The following is a 24,391-nucleotide window of genomic DNA, read 5'->3' on the forward strand; positions in this document are numbered from 1 at the left end:
TGATCTTTAAGACTCTTAATGCTGCCCTGGACCGCTGGTTGACAAAGAATACAAATGCAACGCTGCTGCACCCCTATTTATTATAAAGAAACTTGTCTTTTTCAGGTCACGAAATATAATGTTTAAACCCTAATAAGATTGAATAGGGGTGAGATAATAAGAACCAAGAAGAGAACGGAATCAGGAGGACGGGAAAAGAGTGGAGGAGAGAGAATTGCACTAGAAATGTGAGGTTAAAAGAAAATCACTGCAGCTGAGCCCCCAAATTACTTTTAAACTTTCTGGCAGCAAAAGTAAAGAAGGAAGTTCAAGGCACAGCATAGTTTGAGTTATGTAACTAATGATAGTCTACTAGTTCTTGAAAAGATAAACTTTTCTTGGAACAATAAGTGCTCCATAAACATCACTAGGCTAAATAAGAAGCAATCTATCGCGTAGGTTAGGGTAAGGTCTGGTTTCAACAACAAATTCTTCATGTTCATTTCTTACCCTGACCTTGAATCAAGGCATCTATTCTTGAACTATAAAAGTTTCTATGGACATCCAAGGGAATAAACTGCAGGTCTTGACTTTCTGATACTCTGATGTGATACAGAGATAGAGATTTGGGCTCTAAAAGAAGGAATAGTTAACACTGCTCATACTTTCCCCTTTGAAGGTCCACTTTCTTAGCTGGATTTTTGGCAAATCATAAAAAGCTGAAAAGCGACTGGAGTGTGAGTGTTTTTGTGTTATTCATCAAAAGAACAGCCAAAGCTTGAGATGCCAACAGTGTAGATGACAAACCTGATGTAAATCAAGGAAATTTGCTTGTATTCTAACCACGTTTTACAGATTGGTGCAGGAAAAGCTGGAGAGGCAGAATCCGTACTTCCCCAAAACAACAATTTCAGATCCGCACAATTGCATCAAGAGGCCACCTCCCAGAAACCCCCAAATGTGTGCAGAGGTGTGTCAGGAGCACAAGGTCAGGCGGCCGTCAGGGAGCTACAGGCTGTTCTTTCTACTGACATCAACTTTGGCTTTTGGAAAGAGCTGCTCGGAGACAATTCCACTGGGATGATTAAGCTACGCATTCCATGGTCCCCACATAATGAGATGAGTGAGTTTGTTGCATGTGTTGTTTAGTGTTACCCACTCAGTAATCCCGAGAAGTCTCTCCCAATATCACGATTTTGGTTTGAGCAGTAATTTGTTTTTAACTGTCCCTGATGACAGGAACTGGTAAATATGTTCAATTATTCTTCACCATTGGGCCTGAAATGTGATGCTACAGTCAAGCCATCAGCAACAGGGGAGTATTATGTTTTTGTTTTTATTAATTTTGAACTGTCTTTATTCATTTGTTCAGCAAAGATTTATGACATGTCTAGGATGTGGCAAAGACTGTGCTCAGCCCTGAGGATAAGAGATGGAAAAGATAGAGTGCCTGCTTTCAGGAAGGTTTCAGATGATTGAAATACAGTGTCAAAACTGCTAAGAGGGAATTCCCTGATGGTCCAGTGGTTAAAACTCCACGCTTCCACTGCAGGGGGGCATGGGTTCCATTCCTGGTCGGGGAACTAAGATCCCACAAGCTGCGAGGCATGGCCAAAAAAAATACATTTATTTATTTAAGGGGAAAAAAAAAAACTGCTAAGAACTAGGTGATGCACCAGCCTGAGGAAACCTTAATTAATCTGAGTAGGGCTGGTTGGTTAGGATATGCTTGCCTAGTCTTGAAAAAGAGAGAGCAGACTCTAAGCAAAAGCAAGGTGGCAGGTAAGAGAGGACATGGTTAGTTAGGAGAACTGCAAGCCGTCTCTGTTCGAATTCACAGCAGAGAGGCGACCTTATCTGTGTTTGGGGGCTAGAGGACACACTATTTCCATGACCTCCAAAAATCCAGGGACAGTATCTAGTTTTAGCTTGTCCCAGGTGAATGACAGAAAAAACTCTCTGAAACCCAGACCTCAAATAATTTTCACAAAGTTTCAGGAATCATATACTGACAAGTAAAAAGAAAATCACAAAACAAATTAGGAAAAAAATCCAGTGTGAGTGAGACTCGGCAAAAGCAACCTAAAATTGAATACAACCTAAAATTGAATACAACCTAAAATCTGATCATTTTAATTATCAGAAGGAAGGAAGGAAGGAAGGGAGGGACTTCAAAATCAAGAAACACGATACCATAATGAAGTGACATAGAGCCATAGACAGAAAGGAACATCACAAAAGCATCAGAAATAAAAACAAATGACCTACAGATGGATGACCATTAGACTAACAGCAGGCGTCCCAAAAGCAACAATGTAAATCAGAGGATGAGATGCTAACCTTAATATCCTGAGAGAAAATAATGACCACCATCAAATTATACGATATATGTTGGTACAAAACAAGCCATTAATAACTCTTAAAGAAGATAATCTATACATTAAAAAATAATTCTACTGAAAGTCTAAAATCCTAGACTTTAAATGACAAAGACTAAGCTATCGAAGAAAACAGAATATGGAAGCAAAAGGATGTTTATTTAATTTTCTTACACAGAAAGAACTCAGAACTCCCTGTTTCATTGACTGACAATACAGAAGTTAAGAATATATTTGAAAAACTTAAAGTTAACCACTAGTACATATAAAAGCCCATCATGACCTGAAACTAATATAAAGTTATGTGTTCATTATACCTCAATTAAAAAAAGAAGAAGGAAAAAAAAGGCCTACCATGGGCTCTGTATGTCACTAGAGAATATACAAGGAAACAAAATACATTGTATATATACGAAGATAAAAATTAAAGGTAAGAGCCAGGAATGTAATAAAACAGCAACTGTCTAATTGCATGCAAAAATATTCACAATCCCTTTTAAATAAAAAGTGAGATACAAAACAGCATGAATGCAAATTTATAATATATATGTTTATGAAGTTCATAGTTATGTATATAGAAAAGTCTGGAATGAAATATTCTTAACATTTAACCAACAGTTATCTCTGGGTAATGGCTAATTCTAACTTTCTCCTATAATTCATTTCTGTTTTCTAAATTTTCTTTAATGTTTATATGTAACATATATAAACACAAAAAATACACATAAAATCCCTAATTCAAATATGAAATCCTAAGTAGACTATTAATATGGATGATAATATTGCAACGTCATTTGTCCGTCACTCTTCAGCTGTAAGAGCAAATAAGGGAACTGATAAAAACCTGAAATCACTATCTCAGCCAGACCTGTACAAAGCAGGAAACAATTACTAATGGGGGCCAGGAATCCATAATGCCAAGATAAAATATTAAAAAGTTATTAAAAGCATTTCTGCCAAGTTGAGAGCCATAAACACAGTTCCAATAACTGGCGCCTGATTCATAGAAAACATCGTTTTTCCCTCCATAGATGAGCACAGGGGATTGCTTTCAAACCACCACAGTTTCGCAGAATGTGGCCTCTCATGTGTACAGTTTTAGGAATTTGGTGTTGTACCATGGCTGGCTTGGTGATTAACCCTCTCCCCTCCGTTGTAAGAGTTCTTTATATTTTCTAGATACTAGACCCCTTTTAGACATACGATTTGCAAATATTTACTCCCATTCTGTACGTTGTCTTTTTACTTTCCTGATAATGTCTTTTGATGTACAAAAGTTCGGAATGCAAGGGTGTTTCAACATTTCAGTATTACATTGAAAATCAGTCAATGTAATAAATGACATTAATAGAATGAAGGGGAAAAAGTCACATGATCATCTAATTCGACAGAAATGCAAAAGAGCATTTCCCCAAATCAAACACCCTTTCATAATATACATTCAGAAACAGGAATAGAATATCATGTATCCTCAACATAATGAAAAGTACTTATGACAGACCCACAGCTAACATCATACTCGATGGTGAAAGACTAGCAGCTTTCCCCCAATATCAGGAGTAAGACACAGATCCCTGATTTCACTGTGCTAGAAGTTACAGCCAGATAGATTAGGCAAGAAAAATAATGCAAGTTATCCAAATTGAAAAGGAAGACGTAAAACTATCTTTTTTCATGATGTTATGACCCTATATATAGAAAATCCCAAAGCATCTGCACAAAAACTGGAGCTAACAAATGATCCAGCAAATTGCAGAGTACAAGATCTACATGCCAATACCAGTGTTTCTGTATACCAGTAATTACCATCCAGAAAGAAAATAATTCTATTTACAATAGCATTCAAGAATGAAATATCTAGGAATAAAATCAACTAAGTAGGTGGAAGCCTTGTGTAGTGGAAACTGTAAAACTGTTTTAATTTCTGAAAGAAATTTTAAAAGACCTAAATAAATGAAAAACATCCCATATTCATGAATTAGAATGCTTAATATTGTTAACATGGCAATACTGCCCAAAGTGATCTGCAGATTCAGTGCAACCCCTATCAAAACTCAAGTGGTCTTTTCTTTTACAGAAATGGTTAATCAGTTCATCAGATTCATATGGAACTATAAGGGGTTCCAAATACCCAACACAATTTTGAAAAAGAGAACAAAGTTGGAGGACTCATCCTTCCCAATTTCAAAACTTGCTACAAGGACACAGTGATCGAAACAATGTAGTGCTGGCATAGGAATAGATATTTAGACCAATGGAGTAGAACTGAAAGTCCAGAAATCAACCATACATCATGGCCTGTGGATTTTTGACAAGGGCGCCAAGATCACTCAGTGTGGAAGGAATAGTGGTGCTGAGACAACTGAATATCCACACGCAAAAGAGTGAACTTGACCCCTTATCTCACATATGTACCAAAGTTAACTCAGAGTCAATCAACAACCTAAATAGAAGCACTGAAACCATAAAAGTCTTAGAAGAAAACAGAGGCAAACGTTCATGACCTGAATTGGCAGTGGATTCTTAGACATGACACCAAAAGTATGAGGGATAAAAAAGAGATAATTTGGGCTTTATTAAAATAGCACTTATTTTTATATTACTGAAATGACTGTGATAAAAATGTCATTGATAGCCTTAAAATTATAGCCAGAGACATCAGTACAATAAACAACTACTTTCACTTAGAAACAACTAACTGGAGCAGATCCTATCTGTGCCCTTGGACGACCTTGGGCTGTCAGTGTGTCTGGTGGATTTCCAGCTGCTTCTATCCGCATCTTTGTGTCCGAGGGCATTTAGTTCCTGAGCCGTGGAAGGTCACTCTGGTCCCAGCAAGGCAGGCTGGAAGTGGCAGGGAATGAACACTCCAGGAAACAGCCCTTAATCTACTTTCAGAAGTTGCTGGTTAATCGCACTGGCTCCATTGCCTCTTGGGTGGGAAAATTCGGAAGCACGTGTTTTACAATGTGTCCCAGAATTTCTCGGTGGGATTAAGCTCCCGTGGGCCCTGTGGTAGTAGGTTGGATAAGGTACATTTTATCGGCTGCCTTCCCTTCCCTGTATCACTTCACCCCTCCTTTTATCCTGACCCCGGACCTCCCCCCGCCGCCAAACTATACGCGTTCAGATCCTTGTCTCGGGGTCTAATTCTGGAGGAATTTCACCTAAACGGAAGCTCAGCAGACACCGCATTTTATTGAGCCCTATCTAGCCCAAGCTTTCCTTCTAAGCATTAGCGGCCAGGAAAGAATGAGCCGCTCCCCCTGCCCTTGAGCCCACGGCAGGTGTCAGTGTTGTACTTGCCGTTCTTGTTAAAACACTGAGGTTTTAGAGGTGATGGCAAGTAAAAGACGCCTGTAAGAGGGCGGCGTGCGGAGCTGCAGCCGCCAGACTCTCGGGTGTGAGCGAAGCATGAAGACCTAGAAGTCGGAGGATGAGGAAAGCGTGAGTCACAGCTGCTTCCCTGTTCCAGGCGCGCGGCGGGACCCGCCAGCCCAAGACAGTCAGACGCGGAAACGTACCAGTTAGAAACAAAGCCGTGGGGAATCGAAGAGGGAGCGCTGAGCTGTGTGCCTCTGACCAAAGCAGTACGGGCTTCGTGCCTTTATGTCCTGTCCCGTCACAGTGTGTCACATGCCCCCCAAACAAAGTAGCAGAAACGTCTCTACTGATGAGCAGAGTCATAGGTGTGTACGGCTCTGCAGCCGTTGACACAATTCGGTCCCTACACAGGCCGTGACCTCCCAGGCCGGCACGCGGACTGCACCTTCCAGGGCCCAGGGCCAACCACAGGTGCCCGGGACAGCAGCCGAGCTGGGACCGCACCGCTCAGGAACCATTCTCAAAGCCTCCCGCAGCCTCCCTCCTTCCAGCCACGCGAAGATGCAGGAGACGGGGCCGAGGGGCATCACAGGACGCCACGGAAACTTCCAAGAGCTCCGCTCCTGCCCGCTGTGAGGAGCCAAGTTCCTTCCTGGGCCCGAGCCCTCCCCCTTGGACAGCACCCCTCCCCCTAGGAAGGCCTCGGGCATGAAGAGACTTGTTCTCATTTGCGCAAGAACCTGGGCAACAGAGAAAACTCAGTAAAGCGTAGATAGCTGCAGTCTACCCAAATGTAAGGAACCGTCCGAGGTCGGGAGGCAGTCCCGCGCCCTCTCCGTCACTCTCATTTCATTCACTCGCAGTTGCACAAGAAACACGCTCTCTCTTTTCTGCTCCCTTCCCCGAACAAAATCTGCCGTTTTCTCTCCCTTAGAAAACACTGATCACTTACACAGACATAATCACCAGAGAGAGATAATAAAACGTTTAAACATTTCTTTGGTTTCAGGCTCTGAAAAAAGAAGTCAGAAAATGTATATAATATTCTTGGTATGAATTCTCAGAGTATAAGAAAGTCCTGAGCCAAAATATGACTTGGCGACCCCAAACCGCTTGGCTAGTCAAGGGGGGAGAATGGCTGGGAAGAAGGCAGTTTTCATGGGGTTCACTGGCTTCAGTAGAAGAGCTGTCTTCCTGTCAGCAAGGACATCATAAAGGAAGCAAAATGCGGACAGCCCGCTGTTTCTCCGGCCCTTCACTGTTTTCCTCCGATTCGTTTATTATGTAAGAACCCTCCAGATGGGGCAAGACACAGAGTCTAGACATCATTTATTGGCCACCGACTAGTGGAAACAAGTCTGCAGCCTCTAGTCTTTTCTCCTCTTGGACTTTTCTCCCCAGCTGAGCACTTGTTTTACATTGCACGTTCGGAAAATTTAAATGGCTCTGACACTGAGAATTACTCAAAAACTAAAAAGATATTCCCAACTGTGTCAGGGACGGCTGCTCCCTTTTCCTGAGAGCGGAATCCGGGCCGATACTCCATCGGGAAGGCCTGCCGTTCCTCTCATTCCTGCGATTTGTTTTCCTGGTCCCCACAGGAGGTTGCTTGCTAGCAGGCAGTACACGGACCGTTCACAGATCACGGCACACCTTATAGTGGGTGTTTCCCCCATGGCCAAGGCTGCTGGTCTCCAGCTTGTTTGACTTCATCCATCTCACAAAACTTTACCAAGTGGTTGCCAAGTGCCAAGTGACATGGTAAACCCGTGCTATAATATTGTGTATTAATAATTTGTGAATATTATACAGGCCGTATTCCTGAGATAAACCCACCGTCCATGGTATATTATTCTTCTAATGTGATTCTGGGTCCTATTTGTTAACATTTTATTTAGGTTTTACATTGACATCCATACAAAACCTGAGTCTCTCATCATTGTTAATTAGTGTTGGCTTTGAGGTCGAGGTGAAAGGCACTTTCCAGACAGGTGGGCTTGTTGTAGAAGGGCTCCTGCCAGGTGTCTCCAGGTGGTCAGTGACGTTTCCAGCAGGACTCCCCTTGGACCAGGGTCGACCTCCTGCCCAGCTGCGTGTCAGGCAACACCAGGCCTGACGGCCGCGTCACCGGATGGACACCCCCGTGGGTTCCCTCCTCTCAGGGGTCGCCGGTCAGTCTGTCTTCTTCACTCCTCCTCTCACTTTGTCCTCTGGTTGTCTACTGCTTTATTTCCAGGATGTGTAGCTGTATTTATCAGGGAAGAGCAGGAAGAGATGGGGCTACACGGTCCAGTCCAGACTGGAAGTCCCAGGGACTCGCTTGTCCAAAACCCATGGGTTTTTTCAGTCCTGCTGTTTAGTTAAGTGAATGAATATTAGACGAAATGGCAAGTCATAATAGCGATGTCATTAGTATCAACCTCACTGACAATGGCTTTAAGTAGGAAAACATACTTTCTCCATCTGTCCATTCCATACATTTATTTATTTATTTATTTTTAACATCTTTATTGGAGTATAATTGCTTTACAATGGTGTGTTAGTTTCTGCTGTATAACAAAGTGAATCAGCTATACATATACATACATCCCCATATCCCCTCCCTCTTGCGTCTCCCTCCCACCCACCCTATCCCACCCCTCTAGGGGGTCACAAAGCTCTGAGCTGATCTCCCTGTGCTATGCGGCTGCTTCCTGCTAGCTGTCTATTTTACACATGGTAGTGTGTATATGTCCCATACATTTATTTTAAAAGTGGGCCTTGAGTCTGTAAAGCAGTATCAACAACAATAACAACAACAAAAAAACCCAGAGAACAGCCCAGATTCCTCTTGTTTCTAAATGTCAGTGAATCTGGCTTCTTGGTTCTTGCTCAGACCTCTGTACCATTACAGAAAACAAATTTGGCTATTATCTAAACTGAAATCCTCCATTGCCGATTTCTTCTCCATGCATGGCATATATCCTTTCTGTTTATGTCATATCCCATAATAATTTTATTAACTGGACATCACGTGGTAAGGGCCACTTTACGTCTTTGAGGGCCTACAAAAGTCCATTTAGTTCATAGGTTAACCCAGACCAGGTCCTTTGTAACAAGTTCTACAGTGCAGGCAACAGTATCAATACAACACTTTTGTACTGGATAATACTTAAACTAGTTGGGCCACTGGTGGAAATCCGTGCATTTTTGGTACAGTTTTTGAGGCATGTAGAGGGGCCACAAATGTGTACACTAAAGTAGGCTGTGCACGAGAGCTTCTTCACTTCTTGGGGCTGATCTACTTTCTCAGTCTGGTGAATTTAGTCTGATCCAATAATTTACTATTTATTTGGGTGAATCCTCAGTGGTCCTTATCCCTCCTAGACAGCATCTGGGCACTTGGAGTGGACCTACTGTAGTCTTGCTGTGGCCTGAGTGGCCGGAGAGCAGGGTCGTCCGGATCTATAATATCCTCAAGTGTCTGCTGCGGGTGGGTGATCTTGTCTACCCGCCAGCCCACAGCCGCTATGGTGTGTCTGATTCCAGGACCATCCGGGCATTGTGATGGCTCTCCTTGCCGAAATCCATGGTCCCAGCCACCTGCCCCGAATCCTGAAGGCTTAGCAAACTGCACCCTTGGTCTTAAGCCCAGGCTCACTCACTCCTTCACCATTTCCCACCGGGATTGTTTCTTGATCTCTGGCACACCGCACACAGGCAGCGGGAACCACAGGCCTGCCTGTTTCACCCCTGTGCTTCTGCCGCTGGTGCCTCAGGCAGGATGCAAACATGAGCACAACTCCTCTTGGAGACAAGCAGCCCCCCAGCTATAGCCACTGCTCCTGGAAAGTTCCTAGATCTTTACTCTGTCTGCAGACTTCCCCCTGCCCCACTGGGGTTCTAGTTCAAGGAAGGAAACGGGACCCACGCTGACCTTTTCACTCAAATCCATTCTCTCTTCTTTTTCCCATCAGCTGCTCGACCAGAAGGAGAGGACACTTCTTTCTCCTGTATCAGGAAGGTCATCTTCAATCTTCTACTCCCTTCTGTCTTCCAGGGGAACTCGTTCTTTGGGATCCTAACGGCACTCTCACTGTTGTGCAGAGAGATAGCATGCTCCCTTATCAGTGAAAGCACAGATCAGAGCAGACTTCCAAAGTGTCATACCTGCGGTGCCGAGATGCACCTACGGACTGGGGCCCTCCGTCCTCTCCACACCCATGGAAACCCCTCCTCCCCACACCCATGCGCTAGAGCCCACGATAACCCAGATCCGTTAGCTTATATAACATCAACTGGGACGTGTGAGGTGTGTCTATGCATTTCAACTTGGAGAGTAGTGAGAATTAATAGAGATAAAATTAGCAACAGCAGGTTTAATAAGAATACATATCACGTGGTCATTTTCCTGCCCAAGAATAGCAGAGGCATGTTCAAACATTTATCACTCTTCAGTCCTTGGTTTTCGTAAAGTATTTTACTGTCTTCCCTAATTAATTCTACCTTTCAACAAGAAATTTAGGATTGGCTGCTATTGTTACCCCACTCTTACATGTCAGAGACCTGAAGCGGAGGTTAATTAAATGACTTACCCAGATGCCCGTAGGCTATGTTGGCAAGGCTGTTGTCTTAACAGGGCTGCTGGCACAGACACCCCAAGAGATGGAAATTTAAGAAACCCTATTCCAGCAGGGGGCACCAGCTACATTACAAATTTGGGTCCACCGTAGCTTCCTGCTGGTGGAAACCTTGCAAGATGGTAAACCCAAGAAGAAAATTGACCCCAAGTGTGCACATGGCAGCCTCCCCTACATCTCTGACACAGACACAGTTCTTGGGTTTTAAACAGACTTTACAAACCAACAGACACGTCCCTAGTGTGTTTTAAAGCATTCAGCATACATACACTACTATATATAAAATAGATAATCAACGGGACCTACTGTATAGCACAGGGAACTCTACTCAATACTCTGTAATGACCTATATGGGAAAAGAATCTGAAAAAGAATAGATACATGTATATGTACAATCGAATCACTTTGCTGTACACCTGAGACTAACACAACATTGTAAATTAACTATACTCCAATCTAAAATAAAAAATTGAATTTAAAACGAATCAAAACAAAAAAGAGTTCAAGATGGGGGATCTTACTTCCAAAGCTCAATCCATTATGATGCCTAGAATCTCACAGTTATACTTACCCTCCTTTGGGTATTAAGACTTTGGGGGCCTCAGTTTTTAAAAGGCTGTAATAAAGATCTCTAGGAAAGGCAACTCCATTCATAGATATGCTACAGTCACTGCTTAAGGAATTCTTCAGTGAGAAAGAAACAGAAGGAGTAAGAGGGTGTGGTTAAGGCTGGGATGGAGGGTGTGCAGGACAGTGACATGGGGACAGCATGAACTAACGCCCTGCCTCACACTCTCGCTCAGGGTTGGGTCTCTGGGGGTTTGAGTTCTAAACGCTTGCTTTTTTATATCCCATAGATAATATGGCTTGATGAAAAGCTCTTAGACCCGAGTTTGAATGTTGGGTCCATTGGGAGGCTATAGGAAGTGCTCTATCATATTTGATTTTCCCTCCTTCTATGGAAAGGAAGGCTCATTCTAATAGCCTAGGAAATCCTCCCTTAGTATATCACAAGTAGGCACACAGATACCAAAGGTTACACTTTGTCAAAAGCAAACACCAGATTAGCACTTCCCCAATTTTAAAGTGAGTACAGATCACTTGAGAATGTTGTTGAATTGCAGATTCTTGTTTTGTACCTCTGAGGATGGGCCTGAGATTCTGCATTTCTGAACAGCCCCCAGGGTGGCCAATGTTGATGGTCCCTGTGGAGCATGTATTGAGTAGCAAGATGCTACAGAACCTTCCCCCAAAACAAGATCCATTATCCTCGGCTCACAGAGACATGTGTCAAAAGCATTCCAGAAGTCACCCAGATCTCCCCTCCCTTTTCCCATCAAAAGGCGTTTTCAAAAAGAAGTCTCATAGAGGCAAAATGCTTAAATGATCTAATTCAATCCAAGTGAAATTATGTCCAATGCAAGAGTTACTCCCAGTTCTCCTACGAAATGAGGGAAACACAAAAGTCTCTAGAGACATAAAGTGATTCTGCCTCTTAAACTCTTTTACATTCTTTCCAGTAAGATCAAGATGCAGAAAGTTGAGACCCCTACTCCTTTAGGATGATTGTTTTTAATCTAGAAAAGCAATAAAGCAGATGTTCTGCATTTATTTTCTTTTAAAGGTATACTGATAGAAATACGCCCTAAATATTGTATTATACCAAGTTGATTCAATAGCCTATTGGAAAGTTTATGCTGGACTAACTCCTCATATAAAAAGAATTGATATATTGGGCTAGGGCAGGGGAGTGGGGAAAGATGAAAATAAATACTCTAGCTGGGGAAAAATGAAGAAGACATACTTATGGAAAAACACATGCCACATGTTAGACAATGTGTTAAGCTTGGTCCTCCTTATATTCCTGTGAGGTAGATAATATCAGCTCCATTTTACAGAGAAGGAAACCAAGGCTCGAGGGAGTTAAGCAATTGTACAGGTTTGCACAGCTCCTGTGAGCCGTGGAGCTGGCTCGAGCCGAGATCTTCAGATTTTAATTCCTGTGATTTCTCACTTTACCAAAAGTACTTCCTTGGACACCAACAGTCACAAACCTTCGAGGCGCTTCTACACGTCGCGACCAGACAATTCATAGGATGTTTGTCATCATTTAGATTATATTTCAAGAATTCTCCTAGTGTTTTCTATGTATCTCCACACATGTCAAACAGAATCTGTCCTTTTTGGTATAGCTTTTGTATCGTTAGATTGAGTGTAAGACTCTGTAGACACATACTCTACAACGGTTGAACCTGCTACATACACTGATGTGTTTGTGTTGAGCTGGACCCTATGCTGGGTGCTGGGTGCTCGTGGCATGAAGAACAAGAGGAGTGTTAAACCGGATCATCATTCTATACGGAGCCAAAATGGATTCCCGATGGCTTCCAATGTCAGAAGGAAGGGCTAACTTCCTCTCGATCCACCCAGAGACATGTGTCCTCTTTCATCATCCAGGTGAGGGTTTATGCCCTGCAGGAGCACTGATTGCTTCCCTAGAAGCTGCTGTATTCCTAGCTCCAAGTCTCCGTGGGACAACAGTCCTCAAAACTTCAGGATCCATGAGTATCACGCTGTTAAGTCTAGATTTCCAGGCCACCCCCAGATTTCCTCATTGAGTGGGTCTGGGGAGTGGCCCAAGGATCTGCCTCGCTAACAAACTCCCAAGTGATGCTGACATTGCTGGTCTGGGGACCACCCTGAGAACCCCAGGCTTCAGCTGTGTGCCCTGTGGGAGAGACCCGGGGTGGCAGTCCCGTGGGCCAAGGTTTCAAGTATGTTTATATACTTTTTCTAGGAAGAGAGTCCACATCTTTAATAAGATTTTCAAAGAGGCCTTCACCCTCAACAGTTAAAAACTAATGCAGTTAGAACAATGTAAAAGCCTTGATCCTCAAGTAAGTAACCCAGGAAGAAACCATCTTAGTCCACTACACATGCTATTGTATGTGAAGATTTTTAGCACATTTCAGTGGAAAACAAGGAAAAAAAACAAGAGAAAATTCCCTTTGGCATCATTCTCTGTGTCTATTATTGCTAGAGGAAGAAAGCCGAAAATACATCTCACACACACACACACACACACACACACAGACTCTATCTTTACGTAAGAACCACACATATATTTGATAGGAACTGGTTGCTTAATTTTCTATGTGGAAAATAAGGTATATTCTTCCTCTCCAGTTTGATCTTTAACCATCAACCAGTTTCCAACTGTCCTCGCAGTCTGTAAAAATAACCTGGAGAATTTTCATAAAAGGCGTAATTTAGAGCAGAATGATGAAGTCTCCTGTCATGATGAAGACTCCATTTCTATATTCTTGAGGCGTATTTCAGAATTTGGAATCATTTGTCTATTTGCCAAGCTGATGGTCAGATCTCCACAAGGGCTGCAGTGTGTGCGTGTGTGCGTGTGTGTGTGCGTGTGTGTGTGTGCACGCGTGCACTGCAGTAATGGCCAAGGCCATTACACGTGAATGGGCTGTAAGTCAGTTGGACCCCTTTGTTATGAGGCCTGGAGGAACCACACCGTAGCACCGTCCAACCCTGTGATTTACTCTTTGAAAACTCTCCAGGTGGATCAACCACACGGCAATTCAGTGAGTGACGCAGGAATTGCCTCTGTGAGAAAAATAAGGAAAACAACAAACAACATCACATGTGTGGACTAGTGATGACCATGTTCTGCAAAGAAAGTGTGTCCCATTCTTATAAGGATCATTTCCACCTCAACTAGACCCTACCCGTCAGTATCTTTTGAACCTATGATGATTTCTTCTTAGCAACAAGCAATACATTTCCTCACCAAGAGCTCCTTGATAAGACCATTTATTATACACATAGGTCTCCTCCTACTTTCCAAAATAGCTCCAATGCCCGTAGGTCGCAGAGTCTGTGTAGAAGTGAAACATCTTCTACCAGCCCCTGTGCCCTCTCTGGGCCAACACCTTGCCTGTCCTTTTGTCCCTCCTTGTGATCTCCTTGCTGGGACTGGTTGTAACCATCGACCCAGAGCCCTGGATTTGGACTATGTGTTTGAGCCTTGACTCTGCGTTTGTCTCTGGCCTTGTCGTCAGTTCTTTGCGAAACGCCGTGTCTGGGTCTCCAGTGGGGACCCTGCGGGGCTCCTGGAAGCTGGGCCCCAGTCTCTTCACAGGCCCCCTGCTGGAGAAGTGCATGGGGATGGGAGAGGGACCCTCGCACAGCACCTACTGATTAACTGCATGGTGAGGGCGTCATAGGGAGGAAGGAAGAAAGAGATGCAGTAAAGAGGGACCATGGGCGCAAGGATGCCATGAAGAAGGGGCGTCTGCGTTCTGGCCCACCTGGGCGTGTTACCAGCAAATGTTTATAGAAAGTCAAGAACTAGGTGGGGCCCAAGGCACCAGATCTGATGTCCGCGTGTTTCCTTTAACCTAGTTCCACTTGTGCTATTGAATTATGGTTTCTGTGGAAATATTTACTTTAATAAACTTTAAAAAGTATGTTAATAAAAGGTACTTTCACATTCTAATATGCCTCTCATTTAATTCTATCTCAAGGCAGTCATGACATTTTAAACAATTTTGCTCAGACACATCTTAATGGTAATAAGAACTTTTCTTAATTGGAAAAGCTTTTTCTTCTACATCCATGCACAGTCACTTTGAGACCAAAAAGAAAAAGAAAATTTGAGGATTCTCCCCATTTTCCTACTTGTTCCCTAAAGTAAAGGGTCCCAGCTTTTCTCCCAGGCCAGCCCCTCACGTGTGAGTCACAGGGCATCTCTGAACAGCGAGGCGACCACCGGCCCCCCCTGTGAATTAGACAGAAGTTCCTTGGTGAAAATAAAAAAGGGATAATTTTGATTCATCATCTAGACATAGGAAGCAGCACAAGCAAAATGTGTGTGTGCCTGGAACCCATAACTCCATTCTCAGCAATCCAAATCTGTCGATCCTGTCGAGTATATGGAAAAAGATAGGATCACTGGAAATGCTACAAAGAGTTTTGGAAATAAAATTTTAACTCAGCCTTTGACACTTACCACACACGTACTTTTTAAAAGCTGCATTACATGATGTTACAATTAAAAAGCAAACATCAAAACATGTTGTCACATGCAAATATAAAACAATGGGCCATGTCTTATAGCATCTGCTTTAAGTTAACTGCAGATGTGAAATGTTGATAGAAATTATTATCATTGCTGGGTGTTTTGTACTTTACATTATATCACAATGTACTTAATTGGTTCGGACATATTTTAATAAATTTGATCTTAATCAAATCAGGCAGAAATGTTCTGAAAAATTTACTTAGTTGTTACTATAATACCTGAATACTTTTAAGTAAAACGCATTCAATGGTGTCTTTTTATATTTGGGAATTTGGGATTTAGTTTTCAGAGAATCTATGAAAATGCCATAGACATTACAATACGAGGTCCTTTTAAAAAAATTTATTGAGATATAGTTGATTTACAATATTATGTTAGTTTCAGGTATACAGCAAATTGATTCAGTTATGCATATGTATATTCTTTTTTAGATTCTTTTCCATTATAGGTTATTACAAGATATTGAGTATAGTTTCCTGTGCTGTACAGTAGGTCCTTGTGGCTTATCTATTTTATATATAGTAGTTTGCATCTGTTAATCCCAAACTCCTAATTAATCCCCTCCCCGCCTTTCCCCTTTGGTTACCATAAGTTTGTTTTCTATGTCTGTGAGTCTATTTCTGTTTTGTATAAATAAGTTCATGATAAGTTGTATCATATTTTTAGATACAAGGTTCTTATTCCGTTAGAAGGAAATCTCACTGCTTTAATGTAAAATCTCAAAGAGAATTTGGGGAAAGGCAAAAAAGAGAGACAGAAAAGTCCTTTTATTTAACATATTTTCCTTTGAATCATATGCACAGTTCCACTGGCTGTGCCTGGTAGAGACCGCCCCCAGCTGACTGTGAAATCCCAGCAGGATGCCCAGCGCCAAGGGCACATCGCTGAGAGAACCACGACGTTCCATGTGAAAGCTCCAAGCACCCTCAAGTCACTCTAAGGTCAAAGGTAGTTTTCTGCGAGGCTCGGTGGCCAATTAGTGTTCAGAAATAAATAAAAATAATGGAAATTAGAAATGCAGTGTTCATCTGTGTTGATGAACATTGCACAGTGCCTGACACATAACAAGCACTCAATAAAACCAAATAAAATAAATAAAATGCTAAGGGAACACACTGAGTTGTATACCGAGAGGAACAATACATTTAAACGAAGCGTGTAAATCCCTTGATTATCTGAACTGCACCATCCAATACTGTAGCCCCATGGTGACTATTTAAATTGTAACTCATTAAAATGCAATGAAATTAAAAACTCAGCTCCTCAGTTGCACTAGTCACACTTCGAGGGAGGAATAGCCGCACATGACTGGTGGTCACCGTCTCAGGCAGCTCAGATGTGGAATATCTTCATCATCAAGAAAGCTCTATTTGACAGCCCTGTTCTGAACAATTGAGGGAATAAAAACATAGGACTGAAAATGCTGGATGGAGTGAAGAGACACAAAAGGTCCAGAGCAAAAGGCACCATATAGAAAAGCTAGTTCATGTTGGGTGCCAAAATGAGGCGGAAAAAATACAGTTTTATGGGGACGTACAGGGTGTCTGGGGATCCTTTGTGAGGAGCAAAACTTAGGAGAAACCCACTAAATCATTTAAATCCACCTGCTTTTATTTTGTGTTGTAAAGTACAAAGAGGGAGAAAGCATCTTTTTAAATTGTAGGTTAGTAGAACACCGCCTGCTGTCATTTTTTAGTGTTAAATATAGACTTACAGTCAACACATCTCAGAATGAAGGGAGTGCTCTTTTGTGATACTTGGTGACAGGCAAGAGTACATAGAAATAAAAATTTATGGTACAGGCATTATTTTCAGTTTGGGTTTTCACAGTTTTCTTTCAGTGAGGAGATAGCTAGTCTCATCACTTACGGCTTTTTCGTATGACTTACAAGGACCAGTCACCTTTGTGGTTCTATGCACCATTAAATTTTATCTTCGGTATATTCCCCACATGCAACCTAAATCTCTATTAAGCCCCGGCAATATAATGCTGTAAATTTCTCTGGAGTAGGGATAACCATTCCATCTCTGTAGAAAACATCATTTTTTCCACATATGAAAATGATTAAACGAAAAATTTAATGACCGAATCTAGAAAAGCTCCTTTAGGCCACAGAAAATGAGTTTAATCTGTGAATGTGATTTATGTCTGTTGGGGAACCAAACTTCATCATGCAGCCATAGCTCACAATAAAATGTGCCATGGTACTTGCCCTCCTTGACGACACCTGTCTTTGTCCTCTGGCGGGTATTTAGTACCTCGGTGAGTCCCCAAGCCACGAGACCGTCAGTCTCCACCCTGCTGGCCAATGGAACGCCAGCTATCAAAATTGACCTGTGACTGAAGAGTGGCTCACAAGGAATGTTTTTCTACCCTTAGAATGAGAGCGTTCTGTTTCATCCTGGAGGTAATTTCAAACAGAGAGAGGGAGGTGGGAGTATTAAGGTAATGACCGAAACAAGACAGCCACTTAAATTAAGTCACATACACACGCAATTAGCCAGGACCCTGGGAGCTGCAGCCACTTGCTATGTTGTAGGGTATGTAAAATGATAACTTAAATTTGCGTTGGAAGAGCCAAATGCTGTGCATGTTTTCAAGGAATTGGGGGCACTTTTGTTACACAAGGAAATGTTAATACAAGGTAAGGTCAAGGGGCATTGCTTTGATTCTTTATAGCTATCTGTCAATAATTGAGGTTTAATTTAACCATGTATTCTAATTACTGTATGATTAATGAACATTTACATAATTTCTTGACCATTGAGATACACATTTATAATTCTCATGTAGTACCTATACCAAGAATGAATAAATACGTTTAAGAAAAATACTTCTGTCACATCATATACGCCAAGAGAAGCTAACACATGATATTTCCACACACCAGTATTAAGAAGTATCTGAATATTACCATTAAAAATTCCCCTCGTTAATAATCACAAATTTCAAAAGTTGCAATTCAGAAATGTTAACATAATGATGTTTGTTTTCTTATTCCCTGTATTAGTGATGTTACTGCGTAATAAAGTAGTCGCCAAAACACCACACCTGTCTCGTCCGTCAGTTTCCTTGGTCAGGAGCTGGGCGGGGCTGAGCTGGGTTTTCTGCTCAGGATTTCTCACCAGGTTGGGATCAAGGTGTCAGTCAAGGCCACGGTCATCCCAGGGCTCAAATGAAGCCGAATCTCAGCTTCCGAGCTGTGTCCATGGTTGTAGGCGGCATTCAGCCCGACAGGCTGGCGGCTCCATCCCAGGTACCCTCTGCTCTAGGGGGAGAGGGCCAGCGGGCCGAAGACACAGAGTCTGTGACCCAACCTCAGAAGTGACGCCCATCAATTTCCCCCCCTCTGTATTAGGAGCAGGTCACCGGGTCCAGCCGAGCCCAAGGGGAGGGGATCACCCAGGCTGTGAAGTCCAGGAGGCTGGTAGTGGGGGCCGCATGTCTCCCGCACACCCACCCCCTACACACCCGCCGACACTGGTCACCATCGTCTCTCCATCACGCCCCCGACACATGGCTCAGACCCGCTCCCCTCTCCCGGCCGCGCTCTCATCTCCAATTTCAGATTCTACTTTGGACTATTGTGATGACCTTCTACCTATAATTCCCACCATCTTTTTTTTTTTTTTCTGCACGATGGCAGTATAGTCAGCAGCTGAGAGGAAAGCTCTAGATCCTGACCGAGTTCTAATCCTGTCTTAATCACAGAAGTGTGATTTGGGTAAGGTCATTAAACCTCCCTGTGTCTCAGTCTCCCTCTAAATGCTGCCATTTGATGGACCACGCGTTGCCCGTCAGCACGTTCCCTTTGCCTCCTGCCATGCCTGGCGTGGAAAGACATTACCAACCAAGTGACAGTGAGGTGGCCCGAGCTGGCCCTGCTTCCTCTACGCATATGCTCCCTCGTAAACGCTTCTGGTCTAGGAACTGGGGAGAAACTTAGATTCACGAATTTATGAGACCCGTGATGGAAAGGAAGTTCTATGTATGGGAGATTGCTCTTTGAATCTCCCTTGACTTGAGCTTCTGTTACTTGACAAACACGTACGGCAGCTGCTGAGCACAGCACCGCGCTGTGTGCCGTGAATCCAAGGTCTTTGCTCAGAGTCTAGCGAGAGAGACAAACGCAAGCGGATTAAAAACTGCTAATGGCACAGTGTGATGCAGCAATAATAGGAGCACATCATGCACAGAAACAAAAGTAACAGAGGACAATGCTGTGTCTACGAGGCCCCTCCAGTGCAACTGACGAGTGAGTTTTGTTAAATAACTACAAGATTGCGGAAAATAACAGTAACAACAACAACAATAATACACTTAGCATAATAACAACACAAGTTTTCAGAGTATAACAATGACGACAACAACAATATCCATAATAATAGAAGAACAGACTTTCATCCAAAGGAGAAAAGTACATGCCGAGGTGCAACACTATGAAATCCCATCTGAACAGGGAAACTTAGCAGCTGCATATTCCTGGGCTGTGGGCCTGAATCTACAAACCTAGGCAGGCCCTCGCGGGGTACTGGGTTTCTCCTGTGTCCTGTACGCTGACGGGCGCAAACAGACTTTATTATGCTGGGCACTGGCACCGTCACGCCGTGCTTTAGGAGGCTCGCTAAGGGCCTGATACAGAGAATGGGGTTGTGGACAACGCGAGAACCGAAAGCAAGGGAACCCAAAAGGACAGTTATGCTGCAGGTGACGACGAGCTAGACTTGGGTCACAAAATGTGGATGAAGAATATTGGCAGCTCCACAGAACGGGATGTGGATATTTAAGAAGACTGAGTGACTTCAACAGCCCAGGGAACAAGTGAATCGTGGAGCAACCAACCCACACGAGGCATAGAGGAGCAGGCAGGTTTGCAGGAGGAAAAAACCGTGAAGTCGGTTGTGCTTCGTGTGAGGTCTTGGGTGGACGCCGAGGTGGGGACTATTCCGTAGCGGCCGTGAGAGGTGAGCACGCAGACACGGAAGCCGCTAGCACCCAGGAGGCACGTGCTGGAGCATCCGTGGAGGGAGGAAACGTGAGTGCGAAGCACAGGGCAGGACAGCAAGCACCCCCAACGTGCAAGGAGCGGGCCAGGGAGAAGACCCAGGAAGGAACAGAAGGCATGGTGACAAATACTGAATCATCACCATGATGCGATGATGAAATGACAAAGCCAGAAGCCCAGAAAGCAGAGAGCAACAAGGAAGAAAAAGTCTCTGTTCACTGTCTCAGAAATGCTATAAAGAGTTGAAGTCAGACAAGGAATTCACTATGTCCTTTTCACCTCATCACTGGGAAGTCATTACAGACTATCGAGAAGGGTTTCCACTTGCTCAGTGAGGTGGCGGCTAGATTAGAACGAGTTTAGAAGTGCCGGGAAGAAGGCAAAGAGAGGACAGTTCAGCCGAATGGTCTGTCACTCCATGACCTGGGCCTCCATCCTCCCAGCCTTCAGTGTCGGGTTTCCTACTGTATCCCGCCTGGTCTCTGAAACAATGCCACATATTTTAAGACTTTCATTCCGGCAGCATCCACTTTACAGTACTAATGTCTGTATTAAAGTAACACTAATTAATATAACAGACAAACCCCATATCTTAATGGCTTAATCCCATAACATTTTATTTCTCACTATGTAAAATTTAGCTGGCAGTAGGGGTAGATAGGATGGCACTTAACTCTGGGGAGTCAATAGTGTCCCTAATTGACAGAGTGTCTGTCAGTCTTCAACACATGGCTACCAGAGTGACCTTGGCCATTGATTTCCAGTCAACAGATAAGGGAAGTCATGGCTTGGACAAGAAATCCCTGGTTCTTAACTGCTTTGGCCCAGAAGTAACACACACCACTATTAATGAGATCTCGTGGCATGGTCCCACCTTAAGGAAAGTGGGCTAGGAAACTTAATCTTAGCAAGGTAGCCAAGTCCCAGACCAACTTTACAGAATGAAATAAGACCATGAGTGTCTGGTCACGCACTAGCTACTCAGGTCACACGGAACACTGTGCAACTATCACAAATTGTGCCTCAAAGACAATCCAAGAGTATGAGGAACATCTCACAATATCAACCTTAAAAAAAAAGAGAACAGTGGCTACAGTGTAAGTCACATTTTGTATTTTTCTATGTCTACATCTAAAGTCTATCATTATCAATATGTAGTTATACATAAATGGTTTGCTATACATTAAGCATTAGTAACGTTTAGTATATAAGTAAGAGTATTTGTGATTTTTATTCTCTATTCATGTCTATATTTTCCTAACCTAAAATTTATGTGCTTTTTTTCATCTGAAAAAGAATAAGTGTTATTTCTATAATAGAATAAAAATAGCTTAGCATGTTGCCTGGCAATGAATAGATGCACAGTGAACCTCTGTTGAATGAATGGATGACACTGGATGAGAAAGAAAGAAGGGACCATGATTAGAGAATGGGGCAGGGCCCAGGAGCTTCTCCGAGGATGGGCCAATCGACCGTGTGTATCGATTGAGGAAAAGAAATTAGTGCAGAAGGAACACACTGCAGATACACGGTGATGGGACGAAAGAATGTAGGATCAATGGCCCTGGGGAGAGGCTGGTTTGGGGCAGGAACCAGAGACAAAAGGGAAGTTTCGCTGAGCAGGCAGAGCTGTAATAAGAAGGCAGGGTGTTGAACGGTTTCACATCTCTTGTGTATAACTTTGTCTCAGTAAAACAGGTAAGGTTACCTGCAGAGGGTGAAGGGATGGGAGCCGGTGGGAGGCTCTAGTGGCGTTTGGCGGCGGGGGGTAGAATTATAGTAATGAGTGGTCCTTGGGTTTAAATTAGAAAGAAGAGGAAGATTCAATACAATCACTAAGTATTGTGTAATAACATTTTCTATACTTTGCCTCGAGTTTTATGCTACTTTTTTGTAATTATAATGATCTAATGTTATTTTCTCTAATTTTGACCTGGATGCAGGCAATAGGTCAACATCTTGGCTGTATAATAAATAAAAGTTGTTCAGGTTTCAGGAGTAGTTATTCTCCCCCTGGAAACCATTCTCTTGGCATCACTTAGACCCGCTCCCAAGGACACGTTGACCCTCACACTGTTTATTCTTTGTCTCTGATGGAATAAAGAGGCCAGTAGGGGATTGGCACACGGAGTGAAAAAAAAAATAGTAAAGAGTTTGCAGCACAGATATTTAGAAGAAGAAAGTATTTGCTTTGGTAGAAAAATAAAACTCTTTCTTAATAATTTCAAATAAATTCCATACCTTTTTCTGTGCCCTTGAACGAGTCTCGGTCTTAGGTATGCAGACGTGATTACTCTGGTTTGAATGTTTCTGCCTCACCCCAGACTCACGTGCTGAAATCCTAACCCCCGAGGATGGTGATGTTAGGATGTGGGGCCTTTGGGAGGTTCAATGCTCCAGAGGGATCCCTCGAACCTCCCGCCAGGTGAGGATACAGCAAGACGGCACTGGGGGTAAACCAGGAAGAGGGATTTCCCAGAGGGTGACTATGCTGGTGCCTTGATGTTGGACTTCCCAGCTTCCGGAACTCTGAGCAATACATTTCTCTTGTTTATAAGTAACCTACTCAGTGGTATTTTGCTATAACGCCTCGAATGAACCAAGTCAGTGACTTATCTGCTTCTCCCCCGCTATTAGTCAGGAAGCCCTGTGTCAGATGTACTCAGATTCATTGGTTTCCATACGAAGAGCTCCACCCATTTTCTCTGGGGGGAAAGGACTACTCCTAGTACTTTCTACTTTGAATAGAGAGTACCTGCCAATGCACCTAGCACAGCCAGTAAGCCCTCCATCTGTGTTAGATCCCAGTAAGGGAGTGTAGCGGGCTTTGTGCATGGCCAAGAATCACCAGAATCCAACAATCCTCTTCCCAACCCTCTAACGTCTACAGCTTTCTTTCAGGTACCACTTAAGGTTAAGAAAGGCTTCGAACAATTACTGGAGAAATTTCTTCTGTTAAAGGCCTTAGAGAGGCAGCTAATTCACTCTTCAACAGTGTTCGCTGGCTCTCAGAGCAGGACCTGGGCATGGGATGGCTGAGTCCCCCCGGGCATCTGTCGACTTATCAGTTCATGCTTACAGAGTTATAAAGACCCTAAGAAGGAAGAAATCCGAGTGTGCCAAGGCGACTTTGAAGAGAATTATGATGGAAGTGTTTATGAAGATTCCTGATAAATAAAATACCATGCAGGGCATGGTTTACTGGTGAACTTGAGCTGTTTCAGGCCAATTTTCTTGATAATCCCACATGTGCTCACCAGCTGACCCAGGTCTTGATCTCATCTGCTGGACATTACTGAGATAGTCAGAACATTCTCCTGGGATGGGAGTGGAGGTACAAATCGGTTTTCACAAAGTAATGTCAGTATGTGTGAAATTTACCGTAACCAAGGGGTTGTCAGATATATATCATTAGATAACCATTGGTGAATTTTATTTTTACAGTAAGCATGGGAAAAAAAGATTAGTATGTGCATAACTGCCACAGAAAAAAACAGTGAAAATATCTGTAAATACATTAATGATACTTAAATTTAAAGACAACAGAGCTATAAACTCTACAATTGTAGAAATTTAGAGACTACAGAAATCAGAATCCAAATTTTATTGGTAGCGTAACACCAACTATGTCTAATTGGTGACAGTTGAAATTAAGATGGAAGATTATTAAACCCTATCAATGTCTCTTTCAACCAATCTTGATGCAGTTTTTCCTGTCAATATGTAACCTGTATTCGATAGCAATGTCTTCTTTTTTTATTTTGTTAAAAGTCATGTCCTGTAGGTTATATGAAAAATAAAACCATAAAATGAGAATTAGATCAATTCTGCAGAGAGTTTAGGTCCTATTCACATCCACCAAGATTTTTCTCCTGTAATATTCAGATAAAGGAAAGTTAGGGCCTTGAATTATACAGATAAAACTTCAATGCTTTACTTCATTTTGTTTGCATGAACATAGACATTATATTTTTTAAAAAGACA

At 42.8% G+C, this 24,391-nt stretch overlaps 1 long non-coding RNA gene across 2 annotated transcripts in view; it reads right to left on the minus strand.

Annotated features, from left to right (window-relative positions):
* The window catches only part of LOC309647638, a 478,548-nt gene that overhangs the window by 113,751 nt on the left and 340,406 nt on the right, over positions 1–24,391 (minus strand). Inside the window, exon 8 of one of the 2 annotated variants that reach the window (XR_014256209.1) lies at positions 14,999–18,665. The exons of the other annotated variant lie outside the window; for it this stretch is intronic. This is a non-coding gene — a long non-coding RNA (uncharacterized lncRNA). The remainder of the gene's footprint in view (positions 1–14,998; positions 18,666–24,391) is intronic. 2 annotated transcript variants of the gene reach the window in all.

Source organism: Balaenoptera physalus (genome assembly GCF_965194825.1).
Source record: "Balaenoptera physalus genome assembly, chromosome: 18".
NCBI lineage: Eukaryota > Metazoa > Chordata > Mammalia > Artiodactyla > Balaenopteridae > Balaenoptera > Balaenoptera physalus.